This window comes from Rhinopithecus roxellana, chromosome 17 (genome assembly GCF_007565055.1).
Source record: "Rhinopithecus roxellana isolate Shanxi Qingling chromosome 17, ASM756505v1, whole genome shotgun sequence".
Classification (NCBI taxonomy): Eukaryota; Metazoa; Chordata; class Mammalia; order Primates; family Cercopithecidae; genus Rhinopithecus; species Rhinopithecus roxellana.
In genome coordinates, this window is record NC_044565.1 from 75,704,777 (window position 1) to 75,731,901 (window position 27,125).

A 27,125-nucleotide genomic window follows, 5' to 3' on the forward strand; every position below is an offset into this window, starting at 1 on the left:
GAATTTGAAGATAACATTGGTAAGAATTTTAAGACAAGGATTGCAGCGCATTAAACCCCAAACAAGAGGCTGTTATGAATGGGAGTCCCCGGGCGACTGCACTGGCGACTGGCCCAGGAAGCAGCTCTGCCTGCATCCCTAAGTCCTGGTTGTTATGTACTGCATTTCACACCAAGATAGAAAATCCTTTCAAATAAAAAGTAGGGACGATACCATAACACATTATGTTACTCTTCACGAGTGGCGGTGCTGCATATGCATTAAGTCTCAGAACCCCACAGTATTCAAGGCGGTAGCATATGCGAAAGTATTCACTGAATATTGAAACAGCAAGACAACAACCCAACAACAGGATCGAATCTGAAATTAAATACATGAATGAGCATTCATTTAGCCAGTAAAGTTTACACACTAGGCAGAGATGCCAATTTTACACACTTATGTTTCCTAAATCTGAGAATATTTTTACAAAGGAAGGTACCACTTAGGTTATTTTTTCCCTAGTGAATTCAGCATTGTTTAGGAAGTAGTAGCATTTACATATGGAATCCACAAGGAGGAGCTCTGCATTCATTTTAAATATCAGGATTGGCTGTTTCTGTCTCGAGTATGTCCGTGGAGAGTAGGACTGTCTTCAAGTATAATTAGTTCCAAGACAGAATTTTATCAGCTGAGTCTTTGGGGAGTGGTAGTATGTAAACACTTATTAAAATGTTATGGTGGGAGGGAACACAAATTCTGCATAAGTCAATTTAAATAGATGCAAATAAAATCAAAGGCTTTTTGCCCTCTGGGATTATTTGTACTTTGGTGGAAGATAAACGTCATATGCTAGATTTTCATCCATGTTAAGAGATAGCAAGGAAAGAGTAAGGACGATTTTGCAGCTTACAAGGGGCTCTGACAAAGATATAAACAGTGTAGCTCGCAGAATCTGGTGTTTCTCCCAGGGCATGTTTTGGGGGGTGAAAACATTTCTATATAACTTAATATATTAAAATATTGAGTTATATTTCTGTATATTAAGTTCTCATACCAGGAAAGCCTGAACTAAAGTGTATTACGGGATGTCTTGTACAAATATAAATAAATAAATAGTGTATTGTAAACAGATAAGACAAAACAACAGAATAGTTTATAAGACATATATGGAATTGCAGGCTGTTTTTCTACCTCTATTCTGTATCTATATAAAGCCACCCAGTCTTCTGAACTAGCTGGAGAAATAAAAAGTGTCACATAGGAGTCAGGAGTATGCTGGGCAACAGCTGATGATACTCAAAGGGTGTGACCCTGTGTTTAATCTTTCCTCTTGGTTCCCCAACCTGGCTTTGTGATAAAGATTGCATATTTTGCAAAAATTGGCCGGCTTTAACTGGCAAGGCTAAGTATTCAAGATTTCCTTGGTTATACTCAGCTGGGAAGTTTGGGAGATTTTTTTTTTGTACCCTTGTGGCAAGGTTAATAGAAATGAATTGAGAAGGAGTTACATTGTTTGACCTTGGCACTTTCCAAATAAAGGGTTGGGTTAGACTCAGATGGCAAAAAAAAAAAACTAGCGGTCTTTCCTGGCAAATAGCACCACTTGCTCTTCTGACATTCCTTTGCATTTTTTTTTTTCCCACCATCTGGCCTTATGGTGTGTATTTATTTGCTTTTAATCTGTTCCCTCCACTGAAATGTAAGCATCATCCTGCACACAGTGATTTTGCCCTGTGAGTCTGTCTCTAGAATGCAGAACTAACTGTACATGGCACAGAGGAGGTGCTCAATAATTATTCACGAAATGAATAAATGGATGAATGTATAATGCACATGATTTTTAAAAAATTGGACTTTTTATTGAGTTCAAAATATATATAAAATTCACCATCTTTATTGTTTTAAGTATACAGTTCAATGGTAATAAATGTATTTATGTTCTTTTTAAAAAATTCCCTTAATTCCTCCCTCCTCCATACCCTTCCTAGACTTTGGTAACCACCATTCTACTCTCTGTCTTCATGAGAACCCCTTTTTCAGCTCCCACATATGACTAAGAACATGCAATGTTTGTCTCTCTGTGCTTGGCTGATTTCATTTAACATAATATTCTCCGGGTTCATCCATGTTGTCACATGGATGTACATACACCACATTTTCTTTTTTCATTCACCTGTTGCTGGGCACTTAAGTTGATTCCATATCTTGGATATTGTGATCATGCTACAATAAACATGGGAGTGCAGATATTCCTTCAATATACTGACTTCCTTTCTTTTGAGTACATACCGAGCAGTGGAATTGCTGGTTCATGTGGTAGTTCTATTTTTAGTTTTTTGAGAAACTTCCATCCTGTTCTCCATAGTGGCTGTACTAATTTACATTTCCACCAACAATGTATGAGGATTCTCCTTCTCCGCATCCTTGCCAGCATCTATTATTGCCTGCTTTTTTGTTTGTTTTTTATATAAGCCATTTTAACTGGGGTAAGATATCTCATTGTGGTTTTGATTTGCATTTGTTGAACATTTTTCATATACCTGTTGGCCATTTGTATATCTTCTTTTAAGAAATATCTGTTCAGATCTTTTGCCCGTTTTAAAATTAGATTATTTGTTTTTTTGTGATTGAGTTGTTTGAGCTCCATATATACTCTGGTTATTAGTTTCTTGTCAGATGGATCATTCATAAATATCTTCTCCCATTTTGTGGGTTGTCTCTTCACTCTGTTGATTGTTTCCTTTGCAATGCAGAAGTTTTAATTTAATATAATCCTATTTGTTTACTTTTGCTTTTGATACCTATGCTTTTGAAGTCTTATACAAAAAATCTTTGCCCAGGCCAATGTCCTGGAGTGTTTCCCCAATGTTTTCTTCTAATAGTTTCATAGTTTCAGGTCTCAGCTTTAAGTCTTTAATCCATTTTGATTTGATTTTTGTGTATGATGAGAAATGGGGTCTAGTTTCTTTCTTCTGCATATAATTCTCCAGTTTTTCCATCACTATTGAGAAGACTATCTTTGCCCCATTGTATGTTCTTGGTGCTTTTGTTGAAGATGAACTGGCTGTAAATGCATGGATTTATGTCTGGGTTCTCTATTTTGTTCCATTGGTCTATGTGCCTGTTTTATACCAGAAACATGCTGTTTTGGTTACTTTCGCTTTATAATAAATTTTGAAGTAAAGTAGTGTGATGCCTCCAGCTTTGTTCTTTTTGCTCAGTATTGTGGCAATTCGAGGTGTTTTGTGGTTTCACATAAATTGTACAGCTTTTATTTCTATTTCTGTGAAGAATGTCATTGGTATTTTGATAGGGATAGCATTGAATCTGTAAATGGCTTTGGGTAGTATTGTCACTTGTCAATATTAATTCTTCCCCTCCCATGAGAATAGAATATCTTTCAATTTTTTTCTTCTTCATTTTAAAAATCTGTTTTATAGTTCTTACTGTATAGATCTTTTACTTTTTTCTTATATTGATTCATAGGTAATTTATCTTTTGGTAGCTATTGGAAATCTAATTGCTTTCTTAATTTCTTTTGTAGACTGTTCACTGTTGGTGTATTTAATGCTACTGATTCTTGTATGCTGATTTTGTATCCAGCTACTTTTCTGAATTTGTTTACCAGCTCTAAGAGTTTTTTGGTAGAGTTTCTAGTTTTTCTAGGTATAAGATCATATTGTCTTCAAACAAGGCTAATTTCACTTCTTTCTTTCCAATTTGGATGCCTTTTTTTTTCTTTCTTTTATCTAATTGCTCTGGTCAGGACTTCCATTATTATGTTGAGTAACAGTGGTGAGAGTGAGCACCCTTTATTCTAGCCCTTAGAAGAAGGACCTTCATTTTTCCCCATTCATATGATGTTAGGTGTGGGTTTGTCATATGTGGTCTTTGTTATTTTGAGGTATGTTTATTCTATACTCATTTTGATGAGGGTTTTTGTCATACAAGCATGTCAAATTATATCAAATGCTTTTTCAGCATCTATTAAAACAATCATATGGTGTTTCTTGTTGATTCTGTTAAGTGATGTATCATGTTTATTGATTTTATTGATTTACATACATTGAACTAGCCTTGCATCAATGGAATGAATCCCACTTGACCCTGGTGATTGGTCTTTTTAATGTGTTGTTGAATTTCATTTGCTAGTATTTTGTTGAGGAGTTTTGTATCTATGTTCATCAGTGATATTGGCCTTTAGTTTTCTTTTCTTTCTTTTTTTTTTTTTTTTGCCCTTACCTGGTTTTGGTATCAGAGTAATGCTGGCCATGTAGCAAGAGTTTGGCAATATTCTCTCCTCTTCAGATTTTTTGAAGATTTTGAGTAGGATTGGTATCAGTTCTTCTTTAAATGTTTGGTAACATTTGGCAGTGAAGCCATCAGGCCCTGGGATATTCTTTGATGGAAGATTTTAATTGTGACTTCAATCTCATTATTCATTATTGGGTTGTTGAAGATTGCTTGACTGTATATGAGTGGGTATATTTTTGGTCCCTTTCTGTTTCATTAACCTATCTGTCTTTACGCCAGTAACATACTGTTTTGATTACTGTAGCTTTATAATATATTTTGAAATTAGTGCATGTGATGCCTCCAACTTTGTTCTTCATTCTCAGGATTCATTTGGCTATTCATTGTATTTTGTGGTTCCACATGAATTTTAGAATACCTTTTTTTGCTGGGTGTGGTGGCTCACACCTGTAATCCCAGAACTTTGGGAGGTTGAGGCCAGCAGATCATGAGGTCAGGAGATCAAGACTATCCTGGCTAATACAGTGAAATCCTGTCTCTACTAAAAAATTAGCTGGGCATAGTGGTGGGCACCTGTAGTCCCAGCTACTATGGACGCTGAGGCAGGAGAATGGCATGAACCCAGGAGGCAGAGCTTGCAGTAAGCCGAGATTGCGCCACTGCACTCCAGCCTGGGCAACAGAGTGAGACTCTGTCTCAAAAAAAAAAGAATATCTTTTTCTGTTTCTGTAAGAATGCTACAGGAATTTTGATAGAAATTGCATTGAGTCTTTGGAAAGCTTTGGGAAATAGAGACATTTAAAAAATTCTAAAGGTTCCAATTAATGAACACAGGATATCCTTCCATTTATTTGTGTCTTCTTTAATTTCTTTCATCAGTACTTTTTAGATTTTGGTTTACAAATCTTCAACCTGTTTCACTAAACTTATTTCTAAGTACTTTATTCTTTTTGATGCTATTGTAAATGAGATTGTTTTCCTAATTTCTTTTTCAGATAGTTCATTGTTAGTGAATAGACACACAACTGATTTTTGTATGTTGGTTTTGTATCCTGCAACTTTACTGAATTCATTTATGAGTTCTAACAAAATTTTATGTAGTCTTTAGGATTTTCTAGATAAAATAATATCCCATCTGCAATAGGGACAATTTTATTCCTCCATTCTGATTTGTATACCTTTTGTTATTTTTTTCCAGTTGCTTTGTCTAGACCTTCCAGTAATAACTGGCAAGAATGGGCATTCTTGCATTGCTCCTTATCATAAAGAAAGAGCTTTCAGGTTTTCACTGTTGAATATGTTAGCCATGGTCTTGTCATATATGGCCTTTATTACATTTGAGGCCCTTTTTTCTGTTCCTAGTTTGTTGAGGCTTTTCTTTTTGTAATCAATAAAAGATATCAGATTTTGTCAAATGTTTATTCTGCACCTATTAAGATTATTGTGTAACTTTCATTCCTTATTCTGTGATTATGGTGTATCACATTAACTAATTTTTGTATGTTGAGTCATCCTTGCATTTCATGGATAAATCTCACTTGGTCATAGTGTATGATCCTTTTGATGTTCTGATGGATTTGGCTTGTTAGTATTTTGTTGAGGATTTTTGCAACTATAACCATCAGGGATATTGATCTGCAGTTTTATTTTCTTGGGATATTTTTGTCTGACTTTGCTATCAAAGTAATAATGGCCTCTTAAGGTGAATTTAGAAGTGTTCCCTCCTCTTCAATTTTTTGGAAGAATGTTGGAAGAATTGACATTAATTCTTCTTTAAATGTTTGATAGAATTCACCAGTAAAGGCATTTGGTCCTGGCCTGTTTTTGTTGGTAGATTATTGATTACTGTTTAATTTCCATGTTAGTTACAAGTCTGTTCTCTTTGTACTTCTTTAAGATTAAGTCTTAGGTTAGTTTAGGTAAGGTGTGTTTTTAGAAATTTATACGTTTTTTTCTAGGTTATCCAGTTTGCTAGCAGGTAATTGTTGATAGTAGTCTCTTATGATCCTTTTCATTTTGTGGCATCAGTTGTAATGTCTCCTCCTTTGTTCCCGATTTTATTTGAGTTTTCACTCTTTTTCCCTACTTAGTTTTGCGAATGGTTTGTTAATTTTATCTTTTCAGAGGACCAAATATTTGTTTTGTTGATTTTTAAAATTTGTTTTCCTTCATTTTCTATTTTGTTTATGTCTGCTCTAATTGTTATTATTTCTTTCCTTCTGCTAACTTCAGGCTTGGTTTGTTCTACTTTTTCTAACTTCTTTAGGTGGAAAGTTAGGTTGTTCATTTGAGATATTTCTTCTTTTTAAATGTAGTTGTTTATTGCAACAAACTTCCCTCTTAGTACAACTTTTCTGAATTTCATAACATTGGGTATGTTGTATTTTTGTTTGCATTTCTCTTGAAGTATTTTGTAATTTTAAAAAATTTTTCTTTGTCCAAATGACTGTTCAAGAGTGTGTTTTTAGTTTCCAAATATTTTTGGGGTCTTGTTTTTAAATTAATTTAGTCATTTTATGTATTTTTATTGAGAAGTTTAATCTACCTACATTTAAAATAATTATGAAAGGGAAGGGTTTGGTTTTGCTTTTGTTCATTTTCTGTTAATCTTATAGTTCTTTGGTCTCTCTTTTTATCTTTTGTTGTCTTCCTTTGTGTTGTGTTGAATTTTGTATTGAAATGCTTTTATTGTATTCTTTTTCTTTTGTGTAACTTCTATAGACTTTGTGGTTACCTTGGGGTAACCACAGTCTATTTTAAGCTAATAACATTCTATTAGTTATAACAGTCTATTTTAAGCTAACAACAAATTCAACTGCATATAAAAATTCTACACTTTAATGTCTCCCTCCTCATTTTATGTTATTGTAGTTATAATTTACATCTATTCACATTGTGCATCTTTTAACATAATTCTAGTTATACATATTTTAAACGGTTTTGTCTTTTAACTTGTATAGTAGAATTAGACATGATTTACCTACCACCATTACAGTAATACAGTATTCTTTATTTGTCTATATGTTTACCTCTACCAAAGAGTCTTATTTTTTGTTATGCTATTATGTTGCTGTTTAGTATTCTTACATTTTAACTTGAAGAACTCCCATTAGAATTTCTTGCAAGGCAGTCTATTGGTGATAAACATTTACAAATTCTGTTTGCCTAAGAAAGTCTTCATCTCTCCTTTTTTTTTTTCCTTTGAGACAAGGTCTCGCTTTGTTGCCAGGGTGGAGTGCAGTGGCACAATCTTGGCTCACTGTAACCTCCGCCTCTCAGGTTGAAGCAATTCTCCCACCTCAGCCTTCCGAGTAGCTGGGATATTACAGGTGCACAACACCATGCCTGGCTAATTTTTGTATTTTTAGTAGAGATGGGGTTTCACCATGTTAACCAGACTAATCACAAACTCCTGACCTCAAGTGATCTGCTCACCTCGGCCTCCCAAAGTGCTGAGATTATAGGCATGAGCCACTGTGCCCGGCCTCTCCTTCATTTTTGAATTATAGTTTTGCTTTGTATAGTATTCTTGGTTGGCAGATGGTATTTATTTATTTATTTATTTATGAGATGCTGTCTTGCTATATTGCCCAGGTTGGTCTTTTAACTCCTGGGCTTAAACAATTCTCCCACCTAGGTCTCCCATGTAGCTGGGACTACAGGTGTGTACTATTGCACCCAGCTGGCAGCTTTTCTTTTTTTAACACTTTGAATACATTACTCCACCTTTGTCTGGCTTGCAAGGTTTCTATGAAAAAGCCACGGATAGTCTTTTGGGAATTTCCTAATATGTGACAAGATATTTTCTCTTGCTGCTTTCAAAAATTTCTCTTTGTCTTAGACTTTTAACAATTTGATTACAAAATGTCTTGGTGTGAAGTTTTTGGGTTTCTCTTATTTGGTGTCCTTGGATCTGGGTGCTCATTTCTTCCTCAGATTTGGGAAGTATTCAACCATTATTTTTTAAATACACTTTCTCTGTTCTCCTTAAATTTCCATAATGTGTATATTAGTCTGCTTGATGCTATACTACAAGTGCCTTAAGTTTTCTTTACTCTTTTAAATTCATTTTTCCTTCTCTTTTTGATATTTATTTTAGGTTCAAGGATACATGTGCAAGTTTTTTATATAGGTAAACTCATGTTAGAAGGTTTGATATACAGATTATTTGGTCACCCAAGTACTAAGTCTATTACCCAAAAGTTATATTTTCTGCTCCTCTCCCTCTTCCCAACATCCATCCTCAAGTAGGCCCCAGTATCTGTTGTTCCCCTCTTCGTGTCCATGTGTTCTCGTAATTTAGCTCCCACATATAAATAAGAACATGCAGTATTTGGTTTTCCGTTCCAGTCATTAGTTTGCTGAGGATGATGGCCTCCAACTCCATCCATGTTCCTGCAAAAGACATTATCTCATTCTTTTTTATGGCTGCATAGTATTGCGTGGTGTATATGTACCATATTTTCTTTATCCAATCTGTTATTGATGGGCATTTAGGTTGATTCCATTTCTTTGCTATTGTGAATAGTGCTACAGTGAGTATTCAAATGCATGTGTCTTTATGGTAGAATGATTTATATTCCTCTGGGTGTATACCCAGTAATCAGATTGCTGGGTCAAATGGTAGTTCTGTTTTTAGCTCTCTGAGGATTTGCCACACTGCTTTTCACAATGATTGAACTAATTTATACTCCCAAGAACAGTGTATAGGTGTTCCTTTTTCTCTGCAACCTCACCAGCATCTGTTATTTTTTGACATTTTAGTAATAGCCATTCTGATTGGTGTGAGATGGTATCTCATTGTGGTTTTGATTTGTGTTTCTCTAATGATCAGTGACATTGAACTTTTTCTTTCATATGCTTGCTGACCACATGTATGTTTTCTTTAGAAAAGTGTCTGTTCATGTCTTTTGCCTACTTTTTAATGGGTTTATTTGTTTTTCTTTTGTAAATTTGCTTAAGTTCCTCATAGATGCTGGATAGATGCTGATCTCCGTTGGATGCATAGTTTGCAAGTATTTTTTCCCATTCTGTAGGCTATCTATGCTGTTGATAGTTTACTTTGTTGTGCAGAAGCTTTTACGTTGTTTTTGTGTGTGTGTGTTTGTTTGTGTGAGACGAAGTTTCACTCTTGTTGCCCAGGCTGGAGTGCAATGTCACGATCTTGGCTCCTGCAACCTCCACCTCCTGAGTTCAAATGATTCTCCTGCCTCAGCCTCCTGAGCAGCTGGGATTACAGGCATGTGCCACCATACCCAGCTAATTTTGTATTTTTGGTAGAGACGGGTTTCTCCATGTTGATCAGGCTGGTCTCGAACTCCTGACCTTGTGATCCACCCACCTCTGCCTCCCAAAGTGTTGGGATTACAGGTGTGAGCCACCATGCATGGCCAGGTTTTAAGTTTAATTAGATCATATTTGTCAATGTTTGCTTTTGTTGCGATTGCTTTTGGCATCTTCATCATAAAATGTTTGCCTGTCTTTATGTTCAGGATGGTATTGCCTTGGTTGGCTTCCAGGGTTTTTATAGTTTTGGGTTTTACATTTAAGTCTTTAATCTATCTTGAGTTGATTTTTGTATATGATGTAAGGAAGGGGTCCAGTTTCAATCTTCTGCAAATGGTTGTTGTCCCAGCACCATTTATTGAATAGAGAGTCCTTTCCTCATTGCTTGTTTCTGTCAGTTTTGTCAAAATCTAGATGGTTGTACATGTTTGGCTTTATTTCTGGGCTCTCTATTCTGTTCCACTGATGTATGTGTCTGTATTGTACCAGTACCATCGTGTTTTGGTTACTGTAGCCCTATAGTACAGCATGAAGTCAGGTAATGTGATGCCTCCAGCTTTCTTCTTTTTCTTAGGATTGCCTTGGCTATCCTTTTATGGTTCTATATGAATTTTTAAATAGTTTTTCTAGTTCTGTGAAGAATGTCATTGGTAGTTTGATAAGAATAGCATTGAATCTGTAAATTGTTTTGGGCAGTATGGCCATTTTAATGATATTGATTCTTCCTGTCCATGAGAATGACATGTTTTTCCATTTGTTTATGTCTTCTCTGATTTCTCTGAGCAGTATTTTATAATTCGTATTGTAGAGCTCTTTTACCTCTCTGATTAGCTGTATTTCTAGGTATTTTATTCTTTTTGTGGCAATTTTGAATGGGATTGTGTTCCTGATTTGGTCCTCGGCTTGGCTGTTATTGATGTATAGGAATGCTAGTGATTTTTGTCCATTGATTTTTTTATCCTGAAACTTTGCTGAAGTTGCTTATCAGCTGAAGGAGGTTTGGGTTGAGACTATGGGGTTTTCTAGATATAGAATTATGTCATCTGCAAACAGGGATATTTTGACTTCCTCTCTTCCTATTTGGACGTACTTTATTTCTTACTCTTGCCTGATTTCTCTGGCCAGGACTTCTAATACTATGTTGAATAGGAGTGGTGAGAAAGGGCATCCTTATCATGTGCTGGTATTCTGGGGGAATGCTTCCAGCTTTTCCCCATTCAGTGTAATGGTGGCTATGAGTGTGTCATAGATGACTGTTATTATTTTGCAGTATGTTCCTTCAATACCTAGATTATTGAGATTTTTAACATAAAGGGATGTTGAATTTTATTAAAAGCCTTTTCCGCATCTATTGGATAATCATGTGGTTTTTGTCTTTAGTTCTTTTTATCTATTTATTAATTTGCATATGTTGAAACAGTCTTGCATCACAGGAATGAAGTCTACTTGATCACAGTTGTATCAGTCTGTTTTTATGCTGCTGATAAAGACATACCCGAGACTGGGAAGAGGTTTAATTGGACTTACAGATCCACATGGCTGGGGAGGCCTCAGAATCATGGTGGGAGGTGAAAAGCACTTCTTACATGGTGGCAGCAAGAGAAAATGAGGAAGAAGTAAAAACGGAAACCCCTGATAAATCCATCAGATCTCAAGAGGCTTATTCGCTATCACGAGAATAGCATGAGAAAGACCGTCCCCCATGATTCAATTACCTCCCCATGGGTCTCTCCCACAACATGTGAAAATTCTGGGAGATACAATTCAAGTTGAGATTTTGGTGGGGACACAGCCAAACCATATCATTCCACCCCGGACCCTCCAAATCTCATGTCCTCATATTTCGAAACCAATCATGCCTTCCCAACAGTCACCCAAAGTCTTAACTCATTTCTGCATTAACCCAAAAGTCCATAGTCCAAAGTCTCATCTGAGACAAGGCAAGTCCCTTCTGCCTGTGAGACTGTAAAATCGAAAGCAAGTTAATTACTTCTTAGATACAATGGGGGTACAGGTATTGGGTAAATACAGCCATTCCAAATGGTAGAAATTGGTCAAAACAAAGGGATTATAGGCCCCATGCAAGTCCAAAATCCAGCAGAGCAGAGCAGTCAAATTTTAGAGCTCCAAAATGATCTTTGACTCAGGTCTTAATATCCAGGTCATGCTGATGCAAAAAGTGGGCTCCCATGGTCTTGGGCAGCTCTGCCCTTGTGGCTTTGCAGGGTACATCTCCCTCCTGGCTTCTTTCATGGGTTGGCATTGTCTGCGGCTTTTCCAGTTGTACAGTGCAGTCAGTGGAGCTACCATTCTGGGTTCTGGAAGATGGTGGCCCTCTTCTCACAGTTCCACTAAGCAGTGCCCCAGTAGGGACTCTGTGTGGGGACTCTGGCCCCACATTTCCCTTCCACACTGCCCTAACAGAGGTTCTTCACAAGGTCCCTGCCCCTGCAGCAAATTTCTACCAGGGCATCCAGGTGTTTCCATACATCTTCTGAAACCTAGGGAGAGGTTCCCAAATATCAATTATTGACTTGTGTGTACCCATAGGCTCAACACCACATGGAAGCTGCCAAGGCTTGGGGCTCCCACCCTCTGAAGCCACAGCCCGAGCTCCATGTCAGACCCTTTCAGCCATGGCTGGAGCAGCTGAGACACAGAGTACCAAGTCCCTAGGCTGCACACAGCACCAGAACCCTGGGCCTGGTCCATGAATCCACTTTCTCCTCCTGGGCTTCCAGGCCTGTTATGGTGGGAGCTACCATGAAGGTCTCTGACATGGCCTGGAGACATTTTTCCCATGGTCTTGGGGATTAACATTAGGCTCCTTGCTGCTTATACAAATTTCTGCAGCCAGCTTGAATTTCTCCTCAAAAAATGGGTTTTTCTTTTCTACTGCATCAAGCTGCAAATTTTCTGAACTTTCATGCTCTGTTTCCCTTTTAAAATGGAATGCTTTTAACAGCACCCAAGTCACCTTTTGAACGCTTTGCTGCTTAGAAATTTCTTCCACTAGATACCCTAAATCATCTCTCTCAAGTTCAGAGTTCTACAAATTTCTAGGGCAGAGGCAAAATGCTGCCAGTCTCTTTGCTAAAACATAACAAGAGTCATCCTTGCTCCAGTTCCCAACAAGTTCCTCATCTCCATCTGAGACCATATCAGCCTGGACCTTATTGTTCATATCACTATGAACATTTTTTTTTAAAGCCATTCAACAAGTCTCTAGGAGGTTCCAAACTTTCCCACATTTTCCTGTTTTCTTCTGAGCCCCTCAAACTGTTCCATCTTCTGCCTGTTACCCAATTCCAAAGTTGCTTCCACGTTTTTGGGTATCTTTCACCAATGCCCCACTCTACTGGTACCAATTTCCTGTATTAATCTGTCTTCATGCTGCTGATAAAGACATACCTGAGACTGGGAAGAAAAAGAAGTTTAATTGGACTTACAGTTCCACATGGCTGGGGAGGCCTCAATATCATGGTGGGAGGTGAAAGATACTTCTTACATGGTGGCAGCAAAAGAAAATGAGGAAGAAGCAAAAGTGGAAACTCCTGATAAACCCATCAGATCTCATGAGACTTATTCACTATCACAAGAGTAGCACAGGAAAGACCAACTCCCATGATTCAATTACCTTTCCCTGGGTCTCTCGCACAACATGTGGAAATTCTGGGAGATACAATTCAAACTGAGATCTGGGTGGGCACACAGCTAAACCATATCAACAGTGGATATGCTTTTTGATGTGTTGCTAAACTCTGTTTACAAGTATTTTGTTGAGGATTATTGCATCAATGTTTATCAAGGATATTGTCCTGAAGTTTTCTGTATTTGTTGTGTCTCTGCCAGATTTTGGTATCAGAATAATGCCGGCCTCATAGAATGAGTTGGGGAGGAGTCCCTCCTCCTCAATTTTTTGGAATAGTTTCAGTAGGAGTGGTACCAACTCTTCTTTGTACATCTAATAGAAATCAGCTGTGAATCCATCTGTCCTGGGCTTTCTTTTTTTGTTTGGTAGGCTATTTATTACTGACTCAATTTTGGAGCTCATTTTTGGTCTGTTCAAGAATCAGTTTCTTCCTGGGTCACTCTTGGGAGGATGTATGTGTCCAGGAATTTATCCTTCTCTTCTACGTTTTCTAGTTTGTGTGCATAGAGGTGTTCATAGTAGTTTCTGATAGTTGTTAAATTCCTTCTTCTTTTTGTTCCTTTGACTAAGCTATTTCCAATGACCTGTATGTGAGTTTGCTATCATTTCTTCTGCTTGATCTAATCTGATGTTGAACCCTTCTAGTAAAATTTTTAGTTCAGTTTTTGTGTTCTTCAGTTACACGATTTCTTTTTTTACTCTGAGAGAAGCTGGGGCTAGGTAGTCTCTTTCAGATCATATAGCACTGAGTCAGGGTTAGGGATTCTGGTGAGAGGGTGTCCCAAACCTCCCTACCAACTTTAGAATCTGGTTTTGCATTTACGTGGGGTAAAGCAGCCTTTCAATTAGTTTTTGAATTTTTCAGAAAGGGAATTTGTAAACTTTTCAGAAAGCGAATTTGTTGCTGAGTCAGTATGTTTGTTGGGCGAAGGAGGGTGTAGGGTTCCCTACTATGCCATCTTGCTGATGTTCCCTCCTCTATAAATATTTTTTGTTGTCATCTTTTATGTCTTTTTCATCTTAACATTATTCTGGTTCTCTTATGTCATTATAGTCACCTAAAATGCCAATAAGCAAATAAAATATTTTGTATTTTATTTGTAGGTACACATTATTTAAATAATGTCTGGTTCTAAAGATCTTACTTATCTGCAGGTAAATATTTCTTCAGCTTTCTTAGGTACCAGGAAAAACGTTCATATTATAAGTGAAATTTCACTCTACCAATCAACATTTACAAAAGACTTTTCGTCTTTGTGCCACTGCTTTCAGAAATGTCCTCCTTGGGCCTGGAGTTTTTTCTTTTTTTAGTGACTTCATAAGTACTTTCTGAGAGTATTTGAGGGAATGTCATCTTTAGAAACTAAATGCATGTATTTTAATTAGTGTTATCTAAAATATATATTGAAGAATGATTAACTTACCATGACTATATTTGAAAATCAGACAAAAGGTCACGCTTAGAGATTAGGGAGAGAAACATGCCAACGGTTTTTTTTTTTCTTTTTTGAGGGGGAGGGTCCACAAATGTCCCGAATCAACATCCTAAGATTTTTGTGTAAGTGTTAAAACACAGAACAAATGTTTCTTATTTCCCACTGCCACTATCCTCCCTCTACATTGAGATTTTAGTTTGCTTGATGAGAGAAACTCTAACTTATATTTTCCTTTGTGGACCATCTAGCAGAGTATTGCACACCTTACAGTGTTCAAATAAATTTATGATTTGAAATTTCAAAAAGTAATACATCAGCTATAAATGGAAAAAACTGTGAATAAGTAGAAGACCTAATGACAAGCCATATATTTAGCAGATAGAAGCACAAATGGAGCGGATAGTTAATGATATTTTCTATGAACATCTTAAAGTTGTATAAATGATTGTAATAAGCAATCATTAGCCATGTTTTATATTGTTTATCCAAGATATCTTTAATTTTAACATGTAGTTAGGTTTAACTACAGAGCTGGTATCTGTTTCCTCCTGGCAGCTATAGTCATGTATTCATCTAGGTAAAGATTCAGAATGCTAAGATAGCATCATTTTGCTTCATTTATATTCCTTAATGATGATCATACCATATTTCCTCAACTGATTAAAAAAAGGCAGGTTCTTTGTTCTATCTTGAAAGGTGATGTGGAATGAGCTCAGCCTGCCTTTGTTTGTCCATATCACTTGCCATATTAGTCTTAGTGAATAATCAAATGTCAGGAAAGGCTGTCTTTTCTAGCTCTTGGTGGTGCTCACACACAGAGAAACACAGTGTTTTATACCGTACAAGTTTAAGAGGAGACTATGTAGAATACAGCTTCATAAAAATAAGGTTATAGAAGTATGCAATAAATTAAACAATGCTGTCATGGATGTGATAAGATATAGTTAGGCAACATCAAACTGTTAGGCTTACTGCTATAGTTTATTTTTTAAATGATGCAAAATGTAAAATACTCAAATTTCATGTCATTGGAATCTATCTTATTATAATTTTCCCCTCAATTTCATCATGTCTTTAGGTGTGTTACATTTTAACCCTACACATGCTTACTATTTATGTTATATATATTATGTATAATTATAGATACAATGTTTGATCCAATTACAGTTTTGGGCTGATAACAGAAAATCAGTAATGCAAACAAAACTGTCATTAAAAAAATCCGAAGTCTATAGCAAAGAAAGACTATCTGAATTTAGCTTTTCCTTCTTTCTTTTCTCTCTATACTTACTTTCTCATTGCTGAGAAAATAAAAACTGAGTGTGTTTGACTTGCTCTTTCCATACCTGTTACAGTAAAACTTTTTAAAGCCCAAAATGTCAGAGATCTGCTAAGGGGTAGCGGGGCTTGATACTTCCTATGCGAAAGAGAACAGGAGAGGCCATGGTGACGTAACTTAAGATCAGGAAGAAGAAAGATGCTCCTTTAATAGAATATGATCTAAGATTGTAATTCCAGAATAGTGGAGTAATAACCCTGGAAAATCTACTTCTCTACAGAAGCAATGAGGATGTTGGCAAAAATGGTCAAAATCAACATTTTCAGAAATTTGGAAATTAATTAGGATGTGAACATTTGATGAGCATTTATTCAAGAAAAATGACTAAATCTTGGTAAAACAGTGAGCTTTGTGGCATTTTAACTTGCTCTGTTCTCAGCCTCTTTTCACTTGAAGATAGATCAATTGAGGTTTTCTAGTTTGACAAAAAGAACAAAAGAACAATGAGTCTCAGAGACAGAAGGACACCATGAAGTATGTCAACAAATGCATAATGGGATTCCCAGATGGAGGGGAGAAAGTGAAAGAGGGTGAAAGAATGTTTGAGGAAATAACATTCAAAGCTTCCCATATTAGCTGAAAAGAATTAATCTACACATTTCATATGGTTTGGCTCTGTGTCCCCACCGAAATCTCATCTTTGGCTCCTGTAATTCCTACGTGTTGTGGGAGGGACCCCGTGGGGGATGACCGAATCATAGGGGCAGGTCTTTCCCATGCTGTTCTCATTATAGTGAATGGATCTCACAAGTTCTGATAAGGTTAAAAACGGGAGTTTTCCTACACATGCTCTCTTTTTGCCTGCTGTCATACATGTAAGATGTGACTTGCTCCTCCTTGCCTTCCACCATGATTGTGAGGCTTTGCCAGCCACGCGGAACTGTGAGTTCTCTGTTAAACTTCTTTCCTTTGTAAACTTCCCAGTCTTGGGTATGTCTTTATTAGCAGTGTGAAAATGGACTCATATAACATTTGAAAAGCTTAACAAACTCCAAGTAAAATAAACTCAAAGAGATACATATCTAGACACATCCTAATCAAACTGTTGAGGGATAAGCAAGAAGACAGAATATAGAAAGAAGAGAGAACCAACTCATCACATAAAAAAATTTTCAATTTGGTTAACAGCTAATATCTCAGTAGAAACCAGGGAGGCCAGAAGGCAGAGGTTTAATGTATTCAAAGCACTGGAATTAAAAGACTATCAACCAAGAATACAATATTTGACAAAACTATCCTTCCAAAATGAAGAAGAAATAGGCATTCTAAGAATAAATAAAAATGGAGAGAGTTTGTTGCTAGCAGACCTGCCCTACTAAAAATACTAAAGGGAGTCTTTCAATTGAAATGAAAGAACATTGCAGAGTAACTTGAATCCGTATGAAGAAACAAAAAGCACCAGTAAAATAAATAATAAATATCAGAGTAGAAATAAATAAATAGAAAACAGATAAGCAATACAGAAATTAATGAAAATGAAGTCTGATTTTTTTATGCAATCAAGAAAATTAACAACCTTTAGCTAGATTGATCAAGATAAAAAGAAAATTTAAATTACTAAAATCAGAAATGAAAGACAGGAAATCACTTTGATCTGAAGGAAATACATAAGGTTATAAGGGAATACACAAATGACCATATAACAAAAATTAGGTAACTTGGATACAATGAACAAAATTCCAAAAAGTCACAATCCACTGAATTGACTCAAGAAGAAACTGAAAGCTAGAAAAGACATATAATAAGTAAAGAAATTGGATATGTCATTTTAAAACTTGCCATAAAGAAAAGCTTGCTGGAGCTCTCTCCATATTGCTTCACTGGTGAATTCTATCAAATGTTGAAAAAAAAGAATGACTACTACTCCTTCACAAATTCTTCCAATATTTGTGAAAAAATAGCCCCTCCCCAAAAAATTCACATCTGAATTCCTGGAACCTGTAAATATTACCTCACATGGCAGTCTTTGAGGTGTTATTAAGTCAACCATCTTGACATGGAGAGATGATCCTGGATTATTTGCATGGCCTTAAATGCAATCGTAAGTGTCTTCATAAAAGAGAGCAGAAACAGACAGAAGAGAAAAGGTAATATGACCATGGAGGCAGAGATTTGAATGATGCAGTCACAAGAGAAAAAGGAAAATGTTGGCAGCCACCATAAGCTGGAAGAGGCAGCAGATGGATTCTCCTCTAGAGTCTCTAGAGCAAGCATGGCCCTGTTAACACCTTGATTCGGCCCAGTAACACTGATTTTGTACTTTTGTCTTTTTTTTTTTTTTTTTTTTTTTTTTTTTTTTTTTTTTTTTACTTTTTAGGATGGGTCTATGTTGCTCAGGCTGGAGTCCAGTGGCTATTCACAAGCGTGATCATTGCTCACCACAGCCTCAAACTCCTGGGCTCAAGCAATCTTCCTGCCTCAGCCCCCCTTGTAGCTATGACTATAGGCGTGCACCACCATTCCTGACAAACGTTATATTTTGATGGCAAAATGATGAATGATTCCCCCTACAGCTGGGAACAGCATAGGTATGTCTGCTGTTGTCACTTTAATTCAGCATTGGACTCTCAGTTATAGACAGGGTAATTGGCAAGAAGAATAAATGAAAGGCATCAGATTGAAAAGGAAGAAGTAAAGCTCTCCCTATTCACAGAAAGCATGTATACATAATCTTAAAGAATCCACTAAAATACTATCATAATTTCGAGCCAAGAAGGCGGACTAGACACAGCCAGCAAAAACATCTGCCACCGAGAGACTAGGGCATTGGGAAGACTGGCACACTCTAAGCAGATCTTTGAAGGGAATGCATTGAGCCTGGACAGAGGGAGGATGCAGACACTGGGCTGAAGGAGGAGGAAGCTGGGAATGCTGCACGGAGCTACTGAGCACCGGGATTCGTTCTGGGCTCTCAGCAACTTCTGGGGAAGGGGTGAGTTGAATAGTTGAGGAACGGCCAACTCTTGCCATAGACCTCTGGAATTCAGGTGGTAGGAAACCCCATAACCCCCATGGACACTTGAGCAGGCAAAGAGAGCTGCTTAAAGAGGTGGTAGGAGCAGGACTCCAGGCTGCGTGGAGCCCAGAGGGTTTGGCGAGGGAATGTCTGCAGTGGAACATGGCCAGGGACGCCCATCTTCCAAGGCTTGCCATGCTCCTCTAGGACACTTGGGCCACAGGGTGACTGTCTGACCTAGAGAGAGCAGCACAAGCTCTCTGGTGAGATAAGTCCAGTCCTATCTGAGTTCCCAGGCTATTCTCAGGACCCTAGCCTGGTCATGCCCGCAGAAAGCCCAGCCTCAGCTGCCCAACCAGGGTGCTTCCTGGGTGCCCTCATTATAGCTCTTTTGCTGGAAGACTCTGCCTGATAATCAGAGAGCTCCAGCAGAGCAATCCCCACTAACATGCACCAGCCCACCTGCACCCTCCTCCCACTGTAGCCTCCGCTGTGCTGCTTTGCCAGTACATGATTGCCCATGGCCACCCCCTTACTGCTTTGCTGGAGCATGAACACAGGCTGACCTCTTCTTCCCTCCTCTGCTGACAAACACGTGCACTTGCACTCTGTTGTGCCTCTGCTGCTGGCATGAATGCGACCTGCTGACATTCCACTGACACACGGGCACTCATGGATGTCAGCAACTCCATGGCTCCACCAGCAACTCCACACCACTGCTGTTGGTGTAAATGAGTGCACAGACACCAATGTCCCTGCCCACCGCCCTTGCAATGACACCACCACTAGTGTAAATGCACACACAGGTGCCAGCAGCCCTGCTGTCCTATACCAACACTATCACTGGCTTGAATGAGGTCATGGATGATGGCAATCTGTTACCAATCAACACTGCCACACTGCTGCCTCTGTGAACATGCGCACAGAAGCCAGCAGCCTTGCACCCACCAGTGCCTTGCCTAGAATGCCACCACTGCCATTGCAAGTGCAAGTATGGACATCAGCAATCACTTCCACCTGTGCCCAGTCACTGGTGCAAGCACATGCAGGAACACTACAGTCCTGCTTCTGCTGGTTCCCCATCCCTGGCAATGCACATGCACCCTGCCATGCTGCCACGACTGTGGGCACAAGTGAGTGCGCATGGATGCCAGTGCCACCACCCTGATGAAGTGCTTTGGCTGGCACCACCCATCATAGTATTGTGGCTAGCAGACCAGGAACACCTGAGCCCCTCCAGTGTAGCAGGTTACTAACGATGAGGGGCCACAGAACAAATCTGGAGGCCTGGTATGAGCCCACAGAGTTAGAGCACACAGACCAGGAGTGCTGAGCTGGACTTTGGCCTACTAAAATCTTCCAGAAATGAACCCAGTCAACTGAACCCACCTTATACCACAATCAAACTTCCAAGGGCATCAAAGAAGATAAAAGCCAAAAACAACCCATCCAAAGGACAGCAACTTTGAAGACTGAAGGAACATAATCCAACACAGATGACAAAGAATCAGTGCAAGAACTCTAATAACTCCAAAAGCCAGAGTGCCTTCTTGTCTCTGAACAACCAGGCAAATTTTCCAGCAATGGTTTTTAATCAGGATGAAATGGTTGAAATGGCAGAAATAGAGTTCAGAATATGGATAGGAACAAAGGGCATCTACATTCAGGAGAAAGTTGAAACCCAATCCAAGGAACCTAAGGATTGATACAGGTGATGAAAGATGAAATGGTCATTTTAAGAAAGAACCAAACTGACATAATCGAGCTGAAAAGCTCACTTCAAACATTTCATAATATGGGCAGGGTGCAGTGGCTCACACCTGTAATCCCAGCACTCTGTAATCCCAGGGTGGGTGGATCACAAGGTAAGGAGACCGAGACTATCCTGGCTAACATGGTGGAACCCCATCTCTACTAAAAGTACAAAAAATTAGCCGGGCATGGTGGTGGGCTCATGTAGTCCCAGCTACTCAGGAGGCTGAGGCAGGAGAATGGTGTGAACCAGGGAGGCAGAGCTTGCAGTGGGCAAGATCATGCCACTGCACTTCAGCCTGGGTGACAGAGCGAGACTACATCTCAAAAAAAAAAAAAAAAAAAAAAAAAAAAATTCATCATACAATTGCAAATACTAATAGCAGAATCAACCAAGCTGAGGAAAGAATCTTGGAGCTTGAAGACCAGTTGTTCGAAGCAACTCAGTCAGACAAAAATACAGAAAAAAACCATAAAGTAGAATGAATAAAATCTCTAAGAAATATGGGATTTTGTAAAGAGATCAAATCTATGATTCATTGCTGTCCCTGAAAGAGAAAGAGAGAAAGCAAGCAACTTGGTAAACATATTTCAGGATCTCGTCCATGAAAATTTCCCCAACCTTGCTTGAGAGGCCAACATTCAAATTCAGCAAATGCAGAGAAACCCTGGGAGATACTATACAAGATGACCATCCCCAAGACACATAGTTACTAGATTCTCCAAGATTGATGTGAAAGAAAAAATGTTAAAGGCAGCTAGAGAGAAGGGGCAAGTCACATACAAAGGGAACTCCATCATGCTAACAGTGGACCTTTCAACAGAAATCCTACAATCCCGAAGAAAATAGGGGCCTATATTCAACATTCTTAAAGGAAATAAATTCATCTGAAGAATTTCATTTCCAGCCAAAGTAAACTTTATAAGTGAGGGAGAAATAAGATCCTTTTCAGACAAGCAAATGCTAAGGGAATTTGTTACCACCAGACCAAATATGCCATCAAATCTATGTAACAATCAGCTAATAACATGAAGACAGGATCAAATCTGCACATATCAGTATTAACCTTGAATGTAAACAGGCTAAATACCCCAATTAAAGTGGGAAGTTGGATAAAGAAGCAAGACACAACTGTATGATGTCTCACAATACAATAACACCCATAGGCTCAAAGTAAAGGGATGGAGAAAAATCTACCAAGTAAACAGAAATCAGAAAAGAGCAGAGGTTGCTTTTCTAATTTCAGACAAAATAGATTTTTAAACCAATCACAGTCAAAAAAGACAAAGAAGGGTACTACATAGTGGTAAAAGGTTCAATTCAAAAAGAAGACCCAACTATCCTAAATATATATGTACCCAACATAGGAGCATCCAGATTCATAAAGCAAGTTCTTAGAGACCTACAAAGAAACTTATACAACCACACAATAATAGTGGGAGATTTCAATACCCCACAGACAGTATTATACAGATTATCAAGGCAGAAAACCAACAGAGATATTTGGGACCTAAACTCGACACTTGACAAAATGGGCCTAATAGACATCTGGAGAACCCTCCACCCCAAAACAATAGCACATACATTCTTCTCATTGCACATGGAATATCTGTACAATTGTTCACAAATCAGCCATAAAACAAACCTCAGCAAATGAAAAAAAAATCATACCAAACATACTCTTGGACCACAGCACAATAAAAATAGAAATCAATACTATGAAAATTGCTCAAACCCCTACAATTACATGGAAATTAAACAACCTCCTCCTGAATGACTTTTGGGCAAACAAAGAAATTAAGGTGGAAATCAAGAAATACTTTGAAACAAGTGAGAAAAAGATACAACATACCAGAATCTCTGAGACACAGCCAAAGCAGTGTTATGAGGGAATTTTATAGTGCTAAATGCCCACATCCAAAAGTTAGAAAGACTGCAAATTAACAACCTAATATCACACAGAAACAAGAGAAAACCAACCCTAAATCTAGCAGACAACAATAAATAACCAAAATCAGAGCTAACTGAAGGAAATTGAGATGCAAAAAACCATACAAAAGATCAACAAATCTGGGAGTTGTCTTTTTGGAAGAATAAATAATATTGATAGACCACTAGCTAGACCAATAAAGAAAAAAGAGAGAAGATCCAAATAAACATAATCAGACTGACAAAGGGGACATTACTATTAAACTTACAGAAATACGAAAACTCTCATAGATTATTACAATACCTCTATGCACAAAAACTAGAAAACCTAGAAGAAATGGATAAATTCCTGGAAACATATAACCTCCCAACATTGAACCAGGAAAAAGTTGAATCCTTGAACAGACCATTAATGAGGTCTAAAATGGAATCAGTAATAAAAGGTCTATGAACCAGATAAAGCCCAGGACCAGAAGAATTCACTGCTAAATTCTACTTGGTGTATAAAAAAGAGCTGGTATTATTCCTACTGAAACTATTCCAAAAAATTGAGGAGGGACTCCTCCCTAACTCATTCTATGAGGCTAACATAGCGTCATCCTGACACCAAAATCTGGCTGCAACACACACACACACAAAGTAAACTAGAGGCCAATATTCTTGATAAATATAAATACAACATTCCTCAACAAGATTCTAGCAAATCAAATCCTGCAGCCCATCGAAAAGCTAATCCACCACAATCAAGTAGGCTTTTCCCCTGGAATGCAAGGTTGGTTCAACATACATAAATCAATAAATGTGAATAATCACATAAAGAGAAGCAAAAACAAAAACCACATAATCATTTTAATAGATGCAGAAAAGGCTTTCAATAACATTCAACATCCCTTCGTGTTAAAAACTCTCAACAAACTAGGCATTGAAGAAACATACCTCAAAATAATAAGGGCAATTTATGACAAACCCATAGCCAACATTATGCTGAATGAACAAAAGCTGAAAGCATTCCCCTTGAGAAACAGAACAAGAAAAAGATGCCCATTCTCACCACTCCTATTCAAAGTAGTACTAGAAGTCCTATCCAGAGCAATCAGGCAAGAGAAAGAAAGAAAAGGCATCCAAATAAGAAGAGAAGAAATCAAACTATCTCTATTTACAGATGATATGATTCTATGTCTAGAAAACTCCATAGTCCCTGGCCAAAAGCTCCTAGGTCTGATAAACAACTTTAGCAATGTTTCAAGATACAAAACTAATGTACAAAAAATCAGTAGCATTTCCACGTATCAACAACATCCAAGCTGAGAACCAAATCAAGAATGCAATCCTATTCACAATAGCCACAAAAAGAATAAAATACCAAGGAATACAGCTAACCAGGGAGGTGAAAGACATGTAAAATGAGAATTACAAAACACTTCTCAAAGAAATCAGAAGTGACACAAACAAATGGAGAAACATTCCACGCTCATGGATAGGAAAAATCAATATTGTTAAAGTGGCTATACTGCCCAAATCGATTTGCAGACTCTGTTATTCCTATCAAACTACCAATGACATTCATCCCAGAATTAGAAAGAAAAAGATTTTAAAATTCATATGGAACCAAAAAATGAGCTCACATAGCCAAGGTAGTCCTAAGTGAAAAGAACAAAACTTGGAACATCATGTTACTTAACTTCAAACTATACTACAAATCTACAGCAACCCAAACAGCATGGTACTAGTAGAAAAAAAGACACATACACCAATGGACAGAATAGAGAGCCCAGAAATAAGGCCACACACCTATGACAATCTGATCTTTGATAAAGTTGACAAAAACAAGTAATGAGGAAAGGACTCCCTATTCAATAAGTTGTGCTGGGATAGCTGGCTAGCCATATATAGAAGATATGAAGCTGGACCCTTTCCACATACCATACACAAAAATAAACTCAACATAGATTAAAGACTTAAATGTAAAACCTAAAACTGTAAAAATTCTAGAAGAAAACCTAGGGAATACCATTCTGGCAAAGGCCTTGGCAAAGATTTCATCATGAAGATGCCAAAAGCAATGGCAACAAAACAGAATTGACAAATTGCACCTAAATAAACTAGAGAGCTTCTGCACAGCAAAAGAAACTATCGACAGAGTAAACAGACAACCTACAGGTTAGGGAAAAATATTTCCAAACTGCCATTTGACAAAGATCTAACATCAAGGATCTTTAAGGAACTTAAACAAATTAACCAGCAAAACCCCAAGAACTCCATTAAAAAGTATACGGAAAACACAGACACAGACGCTTTTCAAAAGAAGACATACACAATGCCAACAAGCATATTTAAAGAAGCTCAACATGGCTGATCATTAGAGAAATGTAAATCTAAACCACAGTGAGATACCGTCTTATACCAGTCAGAATGGCTATCATTAAAAAGTTGAAAAATATCAGACACTGGTAAGGTTGCAATGAAAAGACAATGCTTATACTCTATTGGTGGGAATGTAAATTAGTTTAGCCACTGTGGAAAGCAGTGTGGCAATTCCTCAAAACAGAACTACCATTTGACCCAGGAATCCCATTATTGGATATATACCCAAAGGAATAGAAATCATTCTACCTTACAGACACATGCACTCGTATGTTTGTTGGAGCACTATTCACTATAGTAAAGACATGGAATCAACCTGGGTGCTCATCAACAGTAGACTGGATAAAGTGTTACCTATATACCATGGAATACTACACAGCCATAAAAAGGAATAAGATTATATATTTTGCCTCAACATGAATGGATCTAGAGGCCACTATCTTAAGTGAACTAATGCAGGAACAGAAAACCAAATGCCACATGTTCTCATTTATAAGTAGGAGCTAAACATTGAGTATACATGGACACAAAGAAGGGAAGAGACACCAGAGCCTACCTGGGGTGGAGAATGGGAAGAGGAAGAGGACTGATAAACCACCTGTTTGGTATTATGCTAATTACCTGTCTGACAAAATACTTTGTACACTAAACCCCCATGATACAGAATTTTAAAAATATAATAAACCTGCATATGTACTCCTGAACCTAAAAGTTAAAAAAAAAAAAATGCTATCAGAATTAACAAATCTAGCAAGGTTTTAAGTTACAATATCAATCTACCTGTATCAATTATATTTCTATACACGAACAATGAACAATATTAAAATGAAGTTAAGAAAAGAATTCCATTTAAACTAGCATCAAAAATAATAAAATACTTGGGAAAAAACTTTAACATGAGAAGTGTAGGCTTTGTATGCTGAAAACCATAAAAGCATTATTGAAAGAAATTAATAAAGGAAGACCTAAATAAATGGAAAGACATCCCACATTGATTGATTGAAAGACTTAACTTTTTAAAAATGGCAATACTCCCTAAACTGATTTACAGTTTCAGTTTAACGCTTAACAAAATTTCAGCTGGCTCTTGTCCAGAAATTGACAAGATGATCCTAAATTTCATGTGAAAATGTAAAAGACTCAGAATAAGCAAAACAGTCTTGAAAAAGAACTAAATTGGGCGACTCAAACTACTTGATTTCAAAATTTACTACAATGCTATAATAATCATGGTGGCATGGCACTAAGGTTTAAATAGACAGATAGATCAATGAAATAGTTTGAGAATCCAGAAATAAACTTTTATTTTTACGATCAAATTTTTGACAAGGGTACCAATACAACTCAGTAGTAGAAGGAATAGTCTTCAACAAATGCTGCTGTGATAACTAGATATCCACATGCAAAAGAATGAAGTTGTACCCCCACATCACACCATATTTAAAAATTAATTCAAAATGGATCAAAGACCTAAATATAAGAGCTAAAACTATAAAATTCTTAGAAGAAATCACAGGAGTAAATATTTGTGTCCTTGGAATATGTGCTGGTTTCTTAGATATGACACCAAAACAAAAATAACAAAAGAGAAAAACAGACACATTGCACTTCATCAAAATTAAAAACTTTTGTGCTTCAAAGGGCACCACTGAGAAACTGACCACAACCCATAGAATGAAGAACATATTTACAAGTTATATAAACTATATGACACTGGACCATAAGTGCATGAAAAGATTTTCAACATCATTAGTCATTAAGGAAATGCAAATCAAAATCACAATGAGATAATACTTATAACCCACTAGTTCGAAAATAGTAAGTGTTGGCCAGGCACAGTGGCTCACGCCTGTAATCCCAGCACTTTGGGAGGCCAAGGCCAGCAGATCACGAGGTCAGGAGATCAAGACCATCCTGGCTAACACGATGAAACCCTGTCTGTACTAAAAATGCAAAAAATTAGCCGGGTGTGGTAGCAGGCGCCTGTAGTCCCAGCTACTTGGGAGGCTGAGGCAGGAGAATGGCATGAATCCAGGAGGTGGAGCTTGCAGTGAGCTGAGATTGCACCACTGCACTCCAGCCTGGGTGACAGTGCAAGACCCCATCTCAAAAAAAAAAAAAAAAAAGAAAATCATAAGTGTTGACAGTGATCTGTAGATATAACCCTCATATAG